Source organism: Microtus ochrogaster, chromosome 19 (genome assembly GCF_000317375.1).
Source record: "Microtus ochrogaster isolate Prairie Vole_2 chromosome 19, MicOch1.0, whole genome shotgun sequence".
Lineage (NCBI taxonomy): Eukaryota > Metazoa > Chordata > Mammalia > Rodentia > Cricetidae > Microtus > Microtus ochrogaster.
Genome location: NC_022021.1, coordinates 1028508 through 1035472, shown reverse-complemented (window position 1 = coordinate 1035472; position 6965 = coordinate 1028508).

Genomic DNA, 6965 nt, shown 5'->3' with positions numbered 1-6965 from the left:
TACTTGCATTTGGCCCCTCTATACCCATGTTCTGTCTCCTGCTTGTGTTTGGTCCCTCTATACCCATGTTCTGTCTCCTGCTTGCGTTTGGCCTTTCTATACCCATGCTCTCCACATAAATTTAATAATGTGATGCAGATCCAATCCTAAACTTCCCATTGAGCCTCTTTGGTTAAGCTCCCACCATGGACCCCCATGCCCCGCCAATGCCTTGGCACTGTCCCTGTTCATCAGGTGCCACGTCCCAGCTATGCTTTCGAGACCACGCCTTGCTCACCCTTCCTTGGCCCTTTGCCATGCTCTCCCTCCACCTCCTGTCAGACTTAATGTCCAGGGCTCTTCCTGGGACCTGCTTCTCTGTGATCCCCAAGATCTCTGAGGTTCCTCCTCTCACCGCTCATGGTTCATGCTTATCATTCCTACAGGTGTTTACCCTTGTCTCCTGTGGAGGCGGGCTCAAGGCTGTACCCAGCCCTTCCAGCCTAGAGAGCATACCCTATCGCCAGGGCAAGTTATCATGAGTGACTGTATAAATAGTTTTCTGTTTATCTAACATACAGAAAGCAGTGGGCCTTGAGAAAAGAGGGGGGCAGCGAACTGTCTGCCAGTTTGAAGGGTACTTTACAAGCCAAGCTTTATGATGGGGAAAGAATCAGATACAATTTTAGGGCAGGGTGTAGAAGGCTCACTCCCTTCTCCCAAATCACACTATAAAAACATCATGGTGACCTCACTACTTCATTTGAATCCGTGAGAGTTCCAGCATCACCCAGAAATAACGAGAACGCTTTGATCTGACACTGAACAAGAGTCCCTCTCATTCCACCACGGTGTTGGTGGTCTCTGAGCTGGTCGAAGTGTCTCTTAGTGGCACTGTCGGTCTGTCCTCAAAGGTGAAATAATAAATGGCTTTCTGCTGCCTGCACCCAGAGAGTTAGTTCGTCCTTTAAAGTAGTCCCACCTTGAGTGTTTTGAGTGATGGAAAAAGGTGACCGTTTGGTGCTACACAGTCTGCGAGTTCTGAAATCTTATACAACGTTTCCAAAGCAGTTACATTTTATTTCCCCAGAGCTTTAGTATCTCTGCTTTCCACTGTTTCTGGTGTGAGGAACACTGACGTAATTTTGCTGGAGACAGGGGCTTTTGCCTTAGAAACTGAGACAGTTCAGGGCTTAGGGAACTGGCCAAATACAAGACCTGCTCCCCATCTCTTTCTCAATGCTTCTTGCGTCCCATGCTGCCTCTGCTCAGTTTCCTCCCTCTGCTACCTGGTTGAGGCTGCGTGTTGGAGGTTTCTAAACTTCCTGGACTGTGGCTTTGCATAGGTTCAGCTTTCCATGTCCCCAACTGTCCCTTAGAGCACCTCCAAGGATACAGGGCAAACCAAAATGATTCTTCTACTATATTCCCGCAATACAGCCCTCTGCCCTAATAAAATGTATAGGGGCAAGAGGTGTTGCCAAGCAAGCAATCAGCATGGAGGCAGGTATCAGCTCAGTTCTGACACTGTGCATGGGGACAAACCATCAGATCCCAGGCAGAAAGTTCAGTTCCACAAGACAGTCCCTTCTTCGGATGCCAGTTTTAAACCGTAGGCTGTTTTGGTTGTGCTTTCAATGGTCTATAAGTCAGTACTAGGGTTGACTATGTGCTAGAGTGGCTTACAGAACTCGGGGAAACATCTCTACTCACTGTCTGAATTACAGAACATACCACAGAGGGTGCAGATGTGGAGATGCACAGGAGCATTGAGCCTCTGGCCCTCCTTGGGGATGGGGAATGGGGGTTGACCGTTCCAATGCACTGATCCTAACTTGGTTTGACCTATGACTCATGCCCTTCCTGAAGCTTGCTAGCAGATGATATAAAAAACATCACTTTGGCGAGGCCGGGATCTCAGGGGTTGTATACCAGGAAACAAGGCTGGAGAACAAATGTATGCTTCCTAACATCACAGCACAGTACGTTCCTACTCCTGATGCTATGGGCTCATTCTTTCTTGTTTCCTTATCCCAGTTGTTGATAGGCAGGGAATCTTATTGGCTCCACTCATTGTTTTCAGCAATGCATATGTCATCCATGCCCTTTGGCTGCCTGTCAGTCAAGTGTCCACCTTATACCAGTCAAAGTCAGTTTCCATCACACAGTAAATTAAGGGTCTACTGGTGGGGTGATTTCTTGAAAAGGGAGCAGAGACACTGTATGTACAAAGCATCTGGTTTGTTTGTTTTGCTTTAATCTTCTGCATTTCTTAATTGTCATTTCTTTTTAATTTCTCACGATTTTTTATACAAATATGTTATTCAGGAACCTGTTATTTATTTAACTATGAGTCCCAGCAATGCTGATCTCATCTGCGAGCTGGTTGGCACTTTCCCAAGAATCTATGTTGGCTTCCACTCCCTCATGCTGCAATTTCAGTGTGACTCCGGTAGGGAGTGAATCCACATGTTCTGGCCTCTGAGCTTTGTACTGAGGTCTGGGGACCTCAAACTTCCTATCCTGGGCCATTCTTTGATGACTTCTTTCATAGAGTCCCTTAAATACGAGCCCTAACCTTCATTCTTATGTACAAACCCTATCTGATGGCCCCTGATAGAGGCTGGTTGATTTAGGATCTTGAGGGAACACATGGAAGGTAGCAAGAGAAACAAAGGAAGGGATTTAGCATTCACTAAGCATCAACAGTGGCATGAGATTCTCGTCCCACAGATGGAGAAGATATGGCAGTGTCCAGCAACACACAATGGGTACTAACTTAGATCTGTCCACCTCCCAATTCCATTCTTTGCATCGACTCTCAGACTGGATAGCAGAGAAGGGGTAAACATTCCAGGTGAAGAGAATGCAGAGTGTATCAGGCCAAGGTGCAGCGACGAGCAAATAGGAAGTGCGCAGTGGCCCCTGGAGGACCAGATTCTGATTGAGGACACAGAGAGGTTAAACATCTGTGCTAGCTAGATTCTTACACAACAGACGGGACAGGCTGGAGAGACACTGGCAGATTTGGAGGTCATGGGTAGTCACAGAGGGCAAGGCAAGAATGCTGTCTCCGAGGCAGCTGTTCAGATGAGAAGATTAACCTCATGACAGGTGTCACATGGGTTGGGCTAGGGAAAGGCTAAAGGTGATTTCGACACGCAGTTCTGGGGGCCTTGTGATCTCAGAGGATGTTCCATGACTGTCTTCACACTCCTGAGCATGAAACCTGTTCCAAATCTCTTCTCTGTAATACTCATGAGCTTGGAAGTGTCAATTCTCTGGGTTAAAAACAGAACTCTGCTAGACGGCATCACCTTTGCTTAAGAGAAATGCTGACAAGTAGCGGTGGTAGCCCACACCTTTAAACCCAGCTTTTGGGAGGCAGAGGCAGGCAGATTTCTGAATTCGAAGCCAGCCTAGTCTACAGAGCGAGTTCCAGGACAGCCAGAGTTACACAGAGAAATCCTGACTCAACTTCCCTCCCCAGTCCACCAAAAGATTTTTTTTATAATTTATTGTAATAAATCCTACCAGAAACTTCCAAAATTGAGGTTTGGGAGGATATGTGGGGGGGTGTGTGTGTGTGTGCATGTGTACACTGGTGTATGTACATATATTGACCATGGAGGCCAAAGGTCAGCTAGGAATATCAATTTCTCGGGATACAATCTACCTTGTTTTCTGGCAGTCTCTCACTGGCAAACAGGCTGGGCTGAGGGCCAGTGAGCTCAATCACCTGCCTGTCCCTGTCTCCCCAGAGTTGGAATGACAGGTGAAGGCCACCACTCCCGGCTTTTTACTTAGGATCTGGGGATCATGCTCAGGTTCTCCTGGTGTCTGCATACCAGAGATTTACCTATGGAGTCATCCCCCCAGCACCCCTCCCCAAATTGAGTTTTTGATTTTTAAAAACAGAACTATCCGGAGGGTAGCGAGTACTGAGAAGCTGAGCCTGTGGTCTAAATTTCCCCTGAAAGTCTTAACCACCAGTGTGATTCTGTCTCTGTATCAATCACACCATTTCCATCCCTGCTCTCTGTTCCTGTCAGCCGAGTGAGAAGAGCGATGATTAAGCAAAGGACTTTACCTTCTACTTCTCCTTTTTCCTTCCAGAGTAAGATGACCAAGGAATTGTAAGAAGTTGTAGGCAGTGGCGACAGTACTTGTGGACTTGTTTAGGGATGAATGAAAGAAGCAAATTCAGGTTTGTTATTTTTTTTCTCCATGCATTTTGCAGCTACTGAAGCTATTCATATAGTTTGGGTATGGTACACCAATAACTGAGTTAGAAGCAATATTTCTGTCATATGAGACTAAGTATGAAGTTTGGAGGTGAGTTAGTCAGTTTTATTAGTTAGAAGAGAAAGATTTTTCACCCTAAGACCATGAATAATTATGTACCAGCAAAGCCAGTGAGTCAATGGTGACAGATTCATGTGTCCTTTCCTTCCATCCTAGGTAAAATTTGGAGCCTTTCTTCCTTGGTATGTTTAAATAAACCAAACTTACAACTCTGACAAAACCACAGGGAGGAAAAGTCTTTTGGATACAAGTTAGCTTCCACGCAATGAAATAGTTTAATAAGACCAAACGAGAAGCCTTAATCGGCTGTCCTCAATGTGTGAGCCGCTGAGCTAGAAGCAAGCACTGCAGAATCTTTCCTAAGGAGCTCAGTGCCAGTGATAACAAAACCTTGCACGCAGCAGGGGCGAGTGGTTACAATTTCCAACCCCATCTAAAGACTCCACGGGCACAGACTGTCCAGTCCTTCCTCGGCAGAGTTCTAAAACCAACTCAGCATTCCCAGTGCCCGAAGCCTGGGCTATTATGACTCTGCATATGTGGACTCACAGGAAGGACACATGTCCAAGGACTGAGCGGATGTAAACACAAGCCCTAGCTGACAAGTTAGGGGCTCTACTGCCAGGGGCACGTGAAGATCTGCTGTTAGTGGGCCCCATCTGGTAGCTCCGAGTGGTCTGATGATTAAGGTCACCATGTCTTCCTGTTGGCCCTGTCATGGCTGGGCTTAGCAGGCTTAAGGTTTTGGAGTCTTCGGTAGGAGTTGCAGGAAATAGTAACATGGGACAGAACTGACTTGGTCAGAGTAAACTCTTTGCATTGTCCTAGTGGTAACGGGTTCACACCCCGGAGGTTCAGTTGGGGTCTCGTGCATGTATTTGCATGACTTAGAACTTTAGAAGCCAGGCAGACTAGCCCTAGGAGAACTAATGGGTAGTGATGTTTAAACTCCTTGGGGTGAAAACGAGTACGTGACAGGAACTTAGTGATTCTTGAACAAGGAGAGGAGGTTCAGGTTTGTGTCAGTCTCTCAGAGGAGGACGAGCCCCCAGTGAGCATGGAATTCTCCCACTGGAGTAACGAAGGGACACGGTTTATAGTACCCATACTGAGACACTCATTTTTTTTTCTCTTCACAACAAAGAGCTATATCTCTCTTCCCAGGGACTACCTATGTGATTTTCAATAGATTCCTATGTGGTGACTATGTCAAGGGGCCTTAAAATCTATGGTCAGACAATTCAAGATTATCTACAAGAACCAAAATTGTTTTGGTTCAGGCCAGGGTCCAAGCCTTCTAGCTCTGAAAGGAATAAGGCATGTCAGGAACAGAAGGATAACTGGGGACAGCAGTCAAGAATGAAAGCAATTGTTGAGGAATAGAACACCCCAAGAAGATAGCAGACAAGAGGTAGGTCAAGGGGTTGGGAGGAGGTGACAGCAGAGGCTGGTGGAGGAAAGAAGGAGACCTGGGTTTTAGTTACAGAAACAGCCCAGTGGGGATTCAGAGCCCAGAGCATCAGTGCCCATAAACCAGGCTTTGAAAATCAGTACGGGATACGTATCCCCCACAGAAAAGGCTTCCTCTGAATCACTGTTCAAATATTGGCTCCTGTGAAAATACCACCATCTCCACCTGTTTGGGGGACGTGAAAAGTTTGGTATGGTGAACTCAAACAAGGTTAGCCTGGGAAGTCTGGCAGCTGTTGTGGTGCGGGTACACAGGGGGCACTCCAAAAGTTGAGATCAGAACTGCCCTACCGGTTTGAGAAATTACCTACATGCCGGTCACAGCTACATAACATCAAAATGTATGATTCAGTGTTTTCTGATTGTGTCCCGGAAAGTCTGTTCGGTGTGGCACATGGCACTGAGAGGGCCTTCTGGCCATTCTCAGGTCAGGTGAGGAACTAGAAAAGCTATGTGACTACAAATGTCTTCTTTAGCTACTGCTGCACATTTGAGGTTAGGAAGGTCCTGATTTGGTCACTGGCTCTCTCATCCCATAGCTTTTGTGACGAAAGACAAAACCCGGAACTTCACCGGCCAGGTCCGTCTTCTCGCTGAGAGACATCTAGTTATTCAGGATAACACAGCCACTCTTGCTTTGAAACAACTGTCATTCAAAATGAGTAAGTTCAGACAAAGTAAACATGTACCTCACATAGGTTTTGTAGGTCAGAAGTTCAGGAGGGGCTAGCTTGTGAGGTAGCAGCTAGGGCTACATCACTTGCAAGCAGAACCCGGACTAGAGGGATGGTGCCCAGCATGGTATACTTACGTGCTGCTCAGCATGGTGACATGATGCTGGCTGTGGGAGGAAACCCCGACACGTGGAATTCTCTATAGGGCTGCTGAAGTGTCATGATATCTGACTACCCCATATCATGAGATACCAAGAGAGTGTAGATTAGAAGATTTTTAGGCTCTTTTTTTAAATATTTATTTATTTATTATGTATACAATATTCTGTCTGTGTATATGTCTGCAGGCCAGAAGAGGACACTAGTCCTCATTAGAGATGGTTGTGAGCCACCATGTGGTTGCTGGGAATTGAACTCAGGACCTTTGGAAGAGCAGGCAGTGCTCTTAACCACTGAGCCATCTCTCCAGCCCCTTATTTACTTATTTTTGAGACAAGGTTTCACTCTGTATACAGCCATGGTTAGCTTTGCACTTCA